We start from the raw sequence: 15,290 nt of genomic DNA, 5'->3' as shown, positions 1-15,290 counted from the left end.
CCCGCGACCTTCGCGTTATTAGCACGACGCTCTAACCAACTGAGCTAATAGGCCGATGCACTCACCGATTGATTATAACTGTTTCTAAGTAGCAGATGCAAACTTGCAATCGATAAATAATATTTAAAGTAAGTGTATCTTTTTCTTTTTTTTTTTTAAATAAATTTGATTACCTTTATCACAGAAAATGTTGCAGTTAGTGATTCTTGCGACATACCAATTTTCTAGGAATAACGAGTCACTTCATTGACTTACCTGCAACAAATAACAATTGCTAACTCTTTTTTTTGGAAAAATAATTAATTGTAAAAAAAAAACAAAAAAATGTATATATAAATACTCTTATATTATAAGTATAAACACTGTGTTACGATAAAAAAATAAATATTTCAAAGGATGGCTTAAAACAAGTCTACCTTTTAAACATTTTTTATTTTGCCTAAAAAATTAAAAAAGAAAATTAAATATTCATGAAAATACTTAAAACGTAAGTAAATATTAGTTATGAACATTTAACCTCGTTTGATCTATAAAATCTAGTATATAATAATATTACTACAATATATAATATAAATTACAACGATATTATATTTCTCGTCGTAACGACCTAACAATTGTCTGTCTTGTTCTTTTTCTTGAAAAATAATTATTTGTAAAGAAGAAGCAAAAAAAAAAAAAAAGAAAGAAAGAAAAAGAAGTTGAAAAAAGAAAAAAGAAAGAAAAAATAAATAAACAACTGTCTTCAACATCTATCATCGAGCCACAGAGACTATTCAAGCTGCCATTACATAAAACGAATTCTCATCTACCACGAGGGTCAATCCAAGATAAGAAAGAGGAGAGAGACTCGGTGGATTGAGTTACCACCCAAGTAGTAGTAGAATTCGTGGTTTCGAAGATAGTTCCATTGGCCTGGTCCTGTAGTCCTTCTCTCCTTTACCATTTCGCCGACGATCCTGATCGAAGGGACTTACAACAGGCGGTGCACAAATTGCGTCGACCGAATGTACGAACCACTAATTACATCGTTTCTCTTACCTCGTATTCTAGTCTGGCACAAACTGACTTATCCAGAAACCACACACTACCCTTTACCTGGATTAACTCATACTGACCAACAACGTTCATTTAGAAAACACATAAATTAATCGATAACAGAATATTGGTAGGATCTGTTCTTTTTCTTTTTCTTTATCTTTTTTCTGTTTTTTTTCTTCCATTTTTCATTATCAAATAAACATTAATTACTCTCTTTAATACGTGCATTAAACAGCTTACTTGTCTTTTTAATGTTCCCTATCGGTATTAATATTTATCGTTAAATACACCATAAGATCGGAGTATTTTCATTCGTTCATTACAATGTTTTATTTAACTTAGGCACGAGACACACGCTACCGCAATAATAAAATTATTAATAAGCATGAAGAGGGTGGCACCTTCCTATCGAATGATCCTGAACGAACGAATTTAAGAGTTACCGCTATTACTTTTGCATTTCTTTGAGTTACGTCGTGGTAACACGCAAACAGAAAATCCTCTTTCGAGAATACACGATAATCTCTCTCTTTCTCTTTCTCTCTCTAGAGTCTTCTCGCACAGTGGCAGGAATGATCCAAGAAGGAGGATGCGAGCTGGTTCGCGCGAAACCGCCTTAATTCTGTTTCCAAGCCTGCGGCGATGATTCGAGATAATAAATCTTTCCTCAGTGGCACTTTGTAACATTGCTGTTCTTCGAGACTGCCCCTTCTCGTTTCATTCCTTCCTACTTACGCATCCTTCAATTTTCTATTTTTCTTCAACGCACGAAAAAATTTCGTTCGTCTCTCTTACAACGATAAATTATAATCATATTAAAAAATATCGATCTAAAATGCACGTTGATAAATTTCCTCAACGAAATGTTTTAAACTATATCAAAACTATATAAACTATATAAAACATATATATATATATATATTTTTTAGATCGTAGCTATGTAAAAATTCAAAGATAATAAGATTTATAAAGATTAAGAGATTTACAACATTTCTACCAATATTTGATCAATACTTTTATTAATTAATGATAAGTATTTTGTTATTATGAACGGTCATTGTATATTCAATATTTCTGGTCGAATATAAATAATTAATATTTGCGTAGATTTTATATTACATATCGATATATTATTACAAATATTGATTAAATGTTTAAAATGTTCAATTTCAAAATGTTCAAGCTTATAAATAAAAATGTCGATAAAATCATCCCCATTATTCCAAAACGTCCTAATAAATCAAAAAAAAAAAAAAAAAGAGGGAGAGAGAGAGAGAAAAAAAAAATAAATAAATAAGAAACGGAAATCAATTGATTTAAATCGATTAACAAATAACATTCAATGCCAGTTGGGGTCTCTGATAAAACGAATAACAGAGTCGAACCGTATACACGTACATACATACGTAAGTTCCTAATTACCAACTGCCGTCCATTACCCTTACAATGCACTGTAATTGCGTTGAACGTAATTCGTGAGGTCCGCACTTAAAGACAGTCTCCGAGAGAAATTTATCACTTGAAATCATCGCCAAAGGGCCTTGCGAAATTAAAGAGAATTCACGAACTCTCTCACGAGACACGTACCTCACAAACAAAGACGCACGTATTAATAAATTGATACTCAATACGTATTGATATATAAACGATATTCAGTGGTAGTGCAACAAGCTAAATGCAAAATATTTGTTCGCAATTTTATATACTTGCATCGTGATGTTATTCGAAAAAAAAAAAGAAAGAAACGAAAAAGAAGAAAAAGTATAATTATTTAGATACTTACTTACGTGACTCTGACCCTTTTGAATTTTTCTCGTTCTTCGTCATTTTCTCTTTTTCTTTTTTTTTTTTTTTCTTTCTTTATATTATACTTTTTTTCTTTTTGTTCGGCTTAATTTAACAAGCATTTAAAGTGGTTAAATCCAACGTAGATAGCTTGTTAGCAAACCGGGATGAGACACAGACGCTAACAGATTACGAGTAGTTTTAAGAAGAAAACGATGACGTCTTGAAAGGAAGGAGGAGTTAGACCCCTTTCGAACGATTCTTATGGTTGCAATTATGCGGTATAATTATCTCCGTAAGTCTAGCCAACCTTTTTCTCGATACGAAAGTGGTTACTGGCACGACCGTGTAAAGGCACTACTTTCGTTATTATCTACCACGTGGAATGTTCGCATCCGGACGCATCCACGAACGTAATGCAACTACGTTGAGATGATTACAGTGATTCAATGTGCTTACGGACGCAAAACAGACCCTTAGAAATGTTTTACGGTAATCTAAGAAGGAATAGAAAAATACGTGGGAATTATAAAGTCGTACATTGTTAAAAAGCTAAATAAGTATAATAATTATGCGATCAAATGTTAATTTTAGAGAGATAAATAGAGATAAGGAGAAGTTAACGAAGTATGAGTTAACAAGATTTTAAAATGATACGTCGTTTAAGAAGTCTTAGACAAATAAACGAGTATAATAAATTCAACTAAGCAAAAAGAAGAAAAAGCAGAAAACGGAAAGACTAAACAGACGTAAAAAAAAAAAAAAAAACAAAAAAGAAAAGAAAGATAACTTTACGTATACCTTCTGCTACATAATTTATAATAATGCACAACTATTTGAACGAAAATTTGTTAAATTTCTTTAACAATTAATTTCAATGTAATCAAAGATAGGATCGATTTATTATTCTCAGAACGATTCGATTGGTGATATAACGTGTTACGTCATAGACGTGTTTGGCCTGTTAATTAATTGCACGAAATTTATCGCGAAGCAGCATCCGGTTATGTTGGGGCTGATTCACTGATGGTAGGGATGAGAAAGAAGTGTCTGAGTGGTGGTCATGGTGGTAGTGCTAATAATGGTGGTTGTGATGATGGAGGGGAGGTAGGAGATACCTCAAACCCCAGCTATGATCACGGCTATTTGATATGCCGCGACACTCAAAACTCGTACATCACACTTAATCGTTGAATATGGAACAGACAGAGCCGACAGTGGCATCCGGCATGCATATTTAAACTGCAATTGTACCCCGTTAACTATTGTCGGCACGCATACTCCCAGAAATTTGCTATTAAACTCCTTGGAAGCTCATTTTTTTCATATATCTCAAGCACTCCAAAAGGAGGGGAGAGAGAGAGAGAGAGAGAGAGAGAGAGAGAGAGAGACTGTTGTTCTATTTCTACAAAAATTATGTCTTCCGCTAATGAACTTTATTTCACTGATTAAGCCAGTGACCCCATTTGCCTACCTCGCGATTTCAAAGTACACGAACTCTAGTGTTATCAGACTTTGGATAATGTAATAGTTAATTTTATTATTCCACTGTAAATATTTTTCTACCTATCCGTTTATTTATCTCGATATATATATATATGTGTGTGTGTGTGTGTGTGTGTGTAAAATCTGTATATATAAAAAGTTATAAATTTAATTATTTTTTTCTTCTTTTTTTTTATATATATATTTTTTTTTTTGTAAAAGTTAAGAAGAAACTTGGTAATTATATAAAAGTAAGTTCGATATTGATGATTTTTAAATATTTTATAGATATCGACATTTCGAACAATTGCTTTCTATTTTGGAAATATTCGTGAAAATATTTTGACAATTAAAATTATCTACGGATATGCAGAATTATATTATACATACACGTGATACGTGTTCATATGTCTTCATGTTTCAACACGTAAACGCAGGAAGAATAAAAAAAAAAAAAAAAAAAAGAAAGAAGAACAAATACAACTTAGCTCAGCTGCATTCAAAAGCATTGAGTAAATCGACCCAAACTAAATTTAAAATGACAATTAAACGGGCTCGTGTTTGATTACAATTAATTTATTATAAGTTAGGATTTGATTTCAATCGATTTCGGTCGCGCCTGTATTGCCTCTCTCATCTTTCTTTCTGTTTAACTCTTGATGAAGGAGTTTAAAAGTAAAAAATTAAAAAAAATAAAATCGAATTAACCATAGTATTGTTATATCGAATAAATAAGAACCTCGATCATTTATCACGATACAGTTGTTTTCTTTTCCTTTTTTATATTATATTTGTTTTTATTTTCATAACAAATTTCTATGCAAATCCTTATTTTATATTCTTTCTCTCGTACGCAATGTGCACGTATACAAATCACAAACACAGGTGTTTATACACACATACATACATACATACATACGTATGTATATATGTACGTATATACATATGTGAAAGCATAATTTGAAAAAGAGTTTGAGAGAGAGAAGAAAACGTGGGGACCGTTCAGGCCCGTATACAACTCAAAAGGTGAATTTATTGACTGGCGGGACCGATAAATTCTTTCGAGCTCTGCGTCAGGACGCAATGGCAGACGTTATTGAGCCATTAAATCGTGATTACCCGCGTGTTATTGGCTGCGGTGACACGTAGAAGGTATGTTCTTTTCGTTCTACCACCATCTCTCTCTCTCTTTCTCTCTGTCTGTCTCTCTCTCTCTCTCTCTCTCTCTCTCTCTCTCTCTCTCTCTCTTCTGTCCTTTTCTCTTTACCAGTCATTCCCTTCGTTATGACCTTTCTGTTTTTCTTATTCTTATGTCCTTAGAACTATGATAAGAGAAAGAGAAAGAAAAAGGAAAAGAGAGAAGAAATTTTTAATACGGTTTTAGTTAAAAAAAAAAGAAGAAAGAAATTATTTTTATTCTGATATATATATATATATATATATATATATATATATATATATACATATATATGTGTGTATGTATGTATGTCTGTATGTATGTAAATTCTTTCATCTTAAAAATTGATTTGATACATTTGTATATATATTTACTTAATAAATTATATATTACCATGAATATTATTTATATGGGTACATCTATAATATATATATTACATAAAATTTGTAAAAATTCAAAAGAGATATATACATATATATTTTTTTTAAGACGAACTTGTATATAAATCAATTTCAATAAATCATCTTGATCGTAATGATTATTGTTTTATTATAACGGATTAAAAATTTAATTGGTAATTTGATTTATTAATTATATGATTTATCAATATTTTCAGAAAAACACGCGTCACTAGTAATACTAAATAAATGATACTAAAGACGGACACGTTCGAACGCGATAGCGAACGAATCTCGTCAAAGAATAGAAAGGAGAAATCCTGGGAACGATTTAACGAGCACCGCTAATGACGATATCTTTGATAAACGTTTTACTCGGTCTTTACGAGCGAGAAAGCTACGTTGATGAGCTTCATTTGTAGTCGACTCGTCGTTCGCCTTCCGTTTATCATCGTTCGCTAGAAGATTTGACGTATCGTTCGATAAAGCAAAAGGTCGTTGGAAAATATATCACTTCGTCGTTCTCTTCGCTCTGATTAATGCCAATCCAAGACATCAATGACATTTCATCGACGACGAAGATTTTATTAGCTGTTCGTGATAGGAAAATTCAAAAAAAAAAAAAAGAAAGAAGTAAAAGAAAAGAAAGAAAAATGAAAACGATTACCGAACTTCGATGCAATTAAATTCGATAGTTTACATTTATCTCGATTTTTGAAAACAATTTCACTTAAAATAGTTCAAATTTGAATTTATTTATAATGTTGAATGTGTATTTGTATATGATCATCGATGATATATTAACCCTTTTAATAATCAATCTAAACTAATCTTTAAAAAAGTATTTATATAAGTATTAGATTTATACTATTATCATAATTATTTATGATTATTAAAATTATCCAAACCTAAATTATTGAGCAAAAAAAAAATATATATATATACATATATATGTATGTCTACGTATTATGTTATGTCATTATTATAATTATCAATAATTAATTAAATAATTCATATATATATATATATATATTAGATTTATGGCATAATCGTAATCATTAATGATTATTAAAATGGTTCGAGTCAATCGAGTCAAAATTAATTGAGAAATATATACATTGAGCATATTTATTAAATTTATGACCATTATTATAATCATACGATAATTAAATATTTAGATATGAATCTAAGAAGACGTAGAAGAGCTCATCGAAGCGTATTCTATCGTAATACCGACTTTAATGATAACTGATAAGGTTTACCACGTTGAAATCATTGACGAACGATTACGAGCGATGCCTGCCATGATATCAGATTAAACGATCGTTCACATACGACGCGAACACGATCGTGCTGGGCGATAGCACGTGAAACAGACGTATGTCGTATATCGATAGCTTACATAAACACGACTACGTTTGAATTTCACATTTGTAAAGGTATTAATACGAACCAAAAGATCATTTTTCAAAATAGATAATAGATATGACATTCTTTTCGATCGAACGAACTTTATATAAATTATCGATTATCGTTATACATAGAATTAATTATATCTGACTCATCTGGAATTAAAACGTAAAGAAAAGAAAAGAAAAGAAAAGAAAATCTTTTTTCTTCTTTTTACCTTCCCACGAAATAAATTATTACACATTAATAAAATTTCAGATCCTTTCGATCGGATGGACCTCATATAAACTATATGTAAAATTAATTATATCTAATATATATTTTTTTTTTTTTTTTTTTGATTCAGCGTACAAAAAAGAAATGAATTTATTCTTTCTTTTTTTTTTAACTTCATTTTTTTTCTTTGAAACTAATTATTAGACGGATAAAATATTTGAAACTTTTTGGTCGAATGAACGTAATATGAAACATCGATTATCGTATAAAATTAATTACATTTAATTATCTTGAATTAACACGTAACGAAAAAATTGTTAAATTCTTTTTTCTTTTTCCTCTCTTCTCTTTTCTTTCTTCGACAAACTATTAAATATACGTCGGCGAAATTATTGAAACGATTATAATGACGAAAGTATTATAATACTTTCTATATTTGTACTAATAATCGAAAAAGTCTGTTAAGCAGAGAATGTTAGGTGAAAAATTGCAAGAGAAGGAAAATAATCGTTACGTATGAAGAAGGGATATCGAGAGATAAAAGGGATCTGAGAATATAAGAAAGGTAGGCCATGCGTCTTAGGATAAATTACTGTCTTAGTAATAACGTGCGGCCACTTTACCGATGGCTAATGGTGAATTATGCGCCGTTTATGTCCCGTAAAAGCTCGCGGGAACGCGCCGAGGCATTTGTCGCGCCGCGTGCAACGCAACTTTTATTTTCTACCAATAAAACGGACCTTCCTGACTTTTATCACGTTTCTACCTGCCATTCTTTCCTTCCAGACCTTATAGAATCGCCAAAAGAAATACTTTTTTCATTCTCATTTTTTTTTTTTTTAAATATTTCTTTCAATCTTTTTGATATATTTGTCTTTAAATTCTCTGTTAATATATTTCTTATTTATTAATCCTTGCTAAATCGTTATAAACAATTAGAAGATAGAATATTCGAAACGGATTCTATAAGAAAAATTATTTAATGTGAAAGTTTCGATGTCGTTTATAGGATGGAAATGAAAATTTCGATTGAAAATTACAAATACGTATATTACATAAACATAAAATAACATGACGATGATATGTAGTTCAAGTTTCATAAAAAAAAAAAAAAAAGAAAAAGAGAAATTGTTCTCGATATTAAAAACTTGATTGATCTAAAAAAAAAAAAAAAAAGAAAAAAGAACTAAAAGCAAGCAAAGGAAAACGTTTGAAGTAAATATTTGACGAATACAAAGCTTTTAAGGATTGCATGCAACATATGTATGTAATCTTCGTGCATTCGGGCCGAACCGATTTCTTTCCTCTTTACATGAACTGCAAGGCGAGCACCGATGCGTTTCCATATCTATGATCCATATGATATTTTCTAGCGACACGATGTTATGCATCCGTTTCTTAGCAGCATATGTAAATAATATCTCTGGACTGGTATCACCCTCCCATAGTCTTCATATTCGTATAATGCGGAGAATCGAATGCTGTTTCCCGTCACGCGCTTATAGAAGGAGGAATTTGTTTTACATCCACTACGAGACCGTCCTCTTCCTCTCTAAAGAGAGGGTGGGAGAGAAGATGGTAGAGAGAGAGAGAGAGAGAGAGAGAGAGAGAGAGAGAGAGAGAGAGAGAGAGAGAAAGAGAGAGAGAGAGTGCTATGATTTCACATATCTAAGCAAGAATATCGATGAAAGCATTACAATGATATTCTTTCTGATAAATATATGTATCATATTATTATTTTATACATTTTATTTAAATATATTTTCTTATTATATTTTTATTATCTTTTCCTAGATTTTTTTTTTCACAAAAATACCTCGAAAAAGTATTAATAGTACATATGGATTGATGATGAATTAACAAATCAGTTTCAATTTAATATCACGTTTGTTGTATACATATATTTATTATTTATGAAGTTTTATTTAACGTGTCAGTTATTTTTAGAATTAATGAAATAAAATAATCGACTCTCGTTTAAACGGGAAATTTAATCGTTTATATATAGTGCCCCAACGAAAAATGTTCACAAGTATTATCAATATATCTAATGGATTTCTTCGCAAAAACATTCAAAATTTTTTAATGGCAACAGAGATTTAAGTCACGTAACATTATAAATGTTGTAAGAATACATGAATATTAATTAATAATAATAGTATATTTTTATTATGAATAATTTTCTCAAATTAATTCATCAGTGATTTTCTTTCTGTCTTCTCTTTTTTTTTTATAGGTAATTGAATATTAAAAGAAACGAGATCATTTAAATTTGAAACAAATCCACTTTCTCTCTCTTTCTTTCTCTTTCCCTGATATTCCTTATCTCACTTACTCACTCAATTTTTTCTCGCCTAAAAGCGACATTTTTCGTGCGATAACCGAGCATCCGAGAAGGATAGAAGAGCACACGAGCTAGAAAAATCTACGGTGTACCTGGGACGGTGACGTCTCGCTGCTAGAACAAATAAATCCATGTGGACCGCACGCGAGAAAGATAAAGGAATGAAAGAAGTAAAGAAAAAGAAAGAAAGAGAGAAAGAGAGAGAGAGAGAGAGAGAGAGAGAGAGAGAGAGAGAGAGAGAGAGACGTAAGATAGTAGTGAACGCGGAAGAATTTATGAAGTCGCTCCCTTCGGCGTGTGCCTTCCGTCTGGGAATTCGTCAGAATGTTCTAACAATAAGATGGAAGAGGGATAAAGAAGAGACAAAGAAAAAGATGGCGGACAAGAGATGCATAAGAGCTCATATCGAATGTATGATGTATTATTAAATACGGATAGATTTTTGTTTTTATTTATCCATTTTCTTTTTTATCATTTTTCTTAAATAAGAAGAAGAAGAAGATCAAATTTTAATTCGATGACGATATTTAAATATTTCGATTGGAAACTGATTTCCTTAACAATTTTCTCGATTTACGTATGCTTCGAACGAGGCCGTATGTCGGATATCGAATTCGTCGGATCGATAAGCGAGGGAAATAACAGCGATGGCACTACGAACGGCAATAAATCATTTTATTTCGATAGTGGATAAAATGAAGCGGTCACGAACAAACGTCCGCGGCAACGCCATAGGCACGGTGCGCAATCTCCAGACTGAAATTGCGTGTAAACGAGAACGAATTAATTCGGAGGGGTCGGTCGGTCGGTCGGTCGGTCGGTCGGTCGGTCTGTCGGTCGGTCGGCTTGCCTCGGCTTCGTTACCGAAATGTTTCTCTTTCTCTCTCTTTCTCTCTCTCTCTATCTATCTATCTATTTCTATCTTTCTCTATCTTTGTCATCCTCTATCATGTCTGTGTCCGCTGTTGTCTATATTCTATTTATATCAATACTATTGTTAAAAGGAATCTTTGATTTTTGAATCGATGCAATCGTGGATTTTGTATTTTTTACTCGCTTTCAATCTATCGAAAAGGATTAATTCTAATCTTCTTTATTTTCTTTTCTTCTTTTTTTATGTGTTTTGTTTTTTATTTTATTTTGTTTCGTATATCTTTTTTTTTTTTTTTTTTAATTGCAAAAAATTCGATCGATATCCAAGTCGTGAAATATTAATGGCGGCGTGGTCGCTTCGAATCGTTCGCGTTATGAGATCATCGTTATTGTCTAGTAAACACTTCATTTGGTTAATTAAACAAATTATCGTGAAACAGTTTTATTGACAACTGTGAGGACCGTATCAAAGAGAAGACTAATTGGAAAAATAATTATAATGCAAGAGATTCAATAACGATTCGAAATAATTTCAATTATATTTTTTCTAAATTTCAGAAATTCGAGAGAAAAAGAGGAAAGAGAAGAGAGAAAGAGAAACAAAAAAAAAAAAAAAAATAGAAAGATCACAAGAAAGATCCTCGGTACAAACGAAACGCAATTTTTTTTTTCCTATTTTTTTACGTTTCCTTTTTTTTTCGCGTATTTCGAGCAGATCGTCAGAATTGCTGCCGTACCTGTGTATATACATATATCGGGTGTCAAAAAAAATACGAAGCGGCAGCGTGAGAACAGCCGTCTAATTTAATTTGCGCGATATCACGTAACGGGGTCGGCTTGCCGGCCCCACGGACGTGCCATTTTATTTCGTCGTACAACATGGAACGACATTAGTCGCGCCGTCCTGCAGATAAGTATCCCGCGGATCGAGTTCACCGCCATAAATAATAATGGAGGTTTTTATTGGCAATAATATTTTAGCTCGCGATCGGACGTAGTCGGTGGGTCCGAACGAGGCCCAAACGAGGCCCGAACGAAGACCCAACCATTTCAATTGGTTCGAGGTGTACTCTGCGGGAAGCTCCGGTTAAAAGAAGCACGGAAAATTTTATGAAAAATTGACCGAACTCTCGGCCGAATTAATATTCGTGATCCTCCCCTTTTCTTTCTCCTACTCCTCCTTCTCTTACTACTCTACTACTACCACTACTACTATTATTATTACTACTACTTTTTCGAACGAAAGAGCTGCGTTCTTTGCATTGAATTCATTGATATTCCCATCAAATCGTAAATCATTGATATAAACGTAGCAACATAAAATTGCAGATATCTTGTATACAATATATGAATTATAACTTACGAAATATGTTTAAGTAGACGTTACGATATATCTTCCATTTTATAGTGATTATATTTCGTTAGTTAGGCTTTTTGCATTATAATATAATTTATATTCTTAATTTATATTCGACCACTCTATCTCTCTCTTTTTCTGACTTAATTTTTTCTGCTTTAAATATATATACACGTATACTAACACGTAATAAACATACACGTATACTTTCGAAGCAATTTTTAAGAAGATTTCTTTTTGATAATTTCTTTCGATAACTTAATAAACTGTCAGAACAGTATATATATATATATATATATATATATATATATATATATATATATATAGATCGTACAACGATCTTATAGTAAATATTAAATATACATTTTTTTCTCCCTATTACATTTCATATATTACCTGAATTTTTATGATATTAATTGATCTTTTTAATACTGGTTTATCATAGATTCAAAGATATAAAAATTATGATTCCAAAGATATAAAAATTTGACTCGGTATACAAAAAAATCCTTCTACTTCTCGTAACTCAATCTTGCCGAGAATTTTAAAGTATACGATATCGATGATATGAATACGATCGAGATGATTTACATTATTGACTGACTGACATTTCAAAAGTGAACGACAAATTTTGCGAAACTCGTAAATCGAACATACATTTTCTGAATCGCGCATATTTACATTCTATTTCCTTTCGAAGTTCTAGGAAAAAAAAAAATAATAAAAAAGAAAAAGAATAAAAATAAATAAAAAAAAAATAAAATGGTTGATCGGTTCATGACGGATCCGTGGGGTCTCTTTGGTAATACGAAACTTCGTTGGGTGAAATTCACGCGCGTCGTAAATCAGACGTTCGTCGTTTTCGAGACGTTCGCGATCGTCTCAGGAGGGTCTTCTCGATGATGGCATATACAAAACACGCCTACACACTTTGCGAGCATAATCGTGAACCAGTCGTTTCGCGGTAAAGGGCAGATGAAGAGAAGAAAGGACAAAGGACGGTTGTCCTTCGTAGAGAAGAATCGTGTTAAAAATAATAATAATAATAAAAAAAAAGGAAAAGGGAAAGGAAAAAAAAGAAGAAAAACAATAATCCTCAATTATTGTAGATCATCGATAAATCTTCATCATTTGTCTATAGATTTTTTAATAATATTAATAAACACACACACACACACACACACACATATATATATAAATAATTGTATACATTTATGATGATATTATAAAAAGTAATTACGAATTGATCAATAAATCGATAAACGATTAATTCACAAATTTTCAATATCGTTTTTTCTCGTTTTTTTTTACTCGAACAAAATTACTCCAGACATTTCACCTTTTTCCTTAAAAAAGTTTGACGCACAGGTATAGTGGTAAGTGTAGTATCGTACAGAAACTCCTGGTCAAAAGTCATCGCGTTGACCGTGCTCACCTTTATCGTGGATGCGAGAGAAACTTCGCTGTCGCGCAGGCCCACTTTACGACGCGTCATAAACTCTCTTGCGAGCCGTCATGAGCGAAACTTCGTTCGGCAGCAGCCATGGCTTTGGAATTCCTTGACCCAATGCCTTTGGCCTTTTGATGTTTCTCCTTTACCTTCGTTACCATCGATATCCACGAAATAAGCTCTTAAGAACTTTCCTGACCTGACGAAGGATATCGAGTTTTGACACTTTAACTTTACGCAAAAATAAAGAAAAATCGATCGCTTAATATAATAATATATCACCTATATTAAATATATCGAATAAAAGAGTATAAGCATATAATATATATCAACTCTTATAACTTCTACTTACTCTATATAATACACTTAAACTATCCTATACATGGATATATATATATAATATATACATTTATATATATATATATATATATATATATATATATATATATATATATACACGTCCTATGGAATATAGTAAATGATAAACGATAAAACGACAAGGACCCAGTCCAAGTACTAGTCAGGACTAATTAGGACCGCACAGCTTGTCTCCTACAAATTATTATCCGAACGAACAAATGGATGAACGACTGAACGAACGAACGAACGGAATAGAACGGAACTTTTACAGTGCAATGGAATTTCTTTTGTCTTGCTTTAGAAAAAAGGGAGAGAGAGAGAGAGAGAGAGAGAGAGAGAGAAGGATTACGAAGAGACTAGCGAGCGATGCATCGGCAAGACATCCGTTAAGAGATAGTGTACGATTCTCTACGTATCCTTCCAACGGCAGGATGCACACAGTTCCAAGGATTTACGAGCAATAAAGTAGCAATAACGATGGCTACATTGGCGTCGTCGTGCGAGCGACCAACCGAACCGGGCTTGCATTGTCCTATCTCGTCTTGCGAATCCTGCGTGAATTCTCTCTCTCTCTCTCTCTCTCTGTCTCTCTCTCTTTCTCATGGGACAATGCACTTTATGTTCAAGGGAACGCAGGAAGGATCGTACAGGTGTTTATGCACGAATTTATGTTCTACTCGTGCGAGAAAACACTGTGTTTGCGGTACTCTTATATGCTTCTTACACCTACGCTAATCCCCACCACCATAAGATCCTCCCCTTTCTTATCCTATCCTATCCCCTCTTTTATTCGAAAGGTAAACTCAGTTTGAAATATTTGTTAAAGTGTTACGAGTTCGATACTTGTAATTTTTTAATCGGAGTTTTTTTTTTTTCATTTGACGTTAGTCGAGTCTTTTTTTTAGATATTAAAATACTACAGAATTCATGACTTTTAGAGAAAGAGAGAATGCGATACAGATCGTGTGCGTACGTGTGTGTGTGTATGTGATCGTGTGTGTGTGTGTGTGTGTGTTAACGCATCAGACTAAGAATATAAATCTTGATTTTATCTAATGAACGAAAATAAGCAAGATGATCGACGATGTTTGCACCGTATGGGAATTTGATCTTTTCTCATTGTTTTCTATCTATCTCCTCGAGCTATAAGCAATCTCTCGGCAAGCACATCGTTCATATTTTTATACCAATACATTCTCGGTTTTCCAATTAATTCATGTGGATATAATCTGATATTATTAAATTTTCTTTTGCGTTTGTGCATGCATCGGAATTATATTGCACATGCCATTTTATATTTTCCTTTTTAATTTGTAATTAACGCGATATTGTTTCGTTTGGCTTTCTCGTCTCCTTTCCTTTTTCTTCTTTCACTATTCTTTTCTTTTTCCTTTTTT

The 15,290-nt window shown here is 32.2% G+C and overlaps 1 protein-coding gene across 1 annotated transcript in view; it reads right to left on the bottom strand.

Moving 5' to 3' along the window:
* LOC122628573 (mannosyl-oligosaccharide 1,2-alpha-mannosidase IA) overlaps positions 1-15,290 on the bottom strand; it is a 301,060-nt gene that overhangs the window by 189,421 nt on the left and 96,349 nt on the right. The gene's annotated exons all lie outside the window — the stretch shown is intronic.

This window comes from Vespula pensylvanica, chromosome 4 (assembly GCF_014466175.1).
Source record: "Vespula pensylvanica isolate Volc-1 chromosome 4, ASM1446617v1, whole genome shotgun sequence".
NCBI lineage: Eukaryota > Metazoa > Arthropoda > Insecta > Hymenoptera > Vespidae > Vespula > Vespula pensylvanica.
The sequence above is the reverse complement of the archived record's forward strand: the minus strand, read 5'-3'. Positions and strand labels throughout refer to the sequence as shown.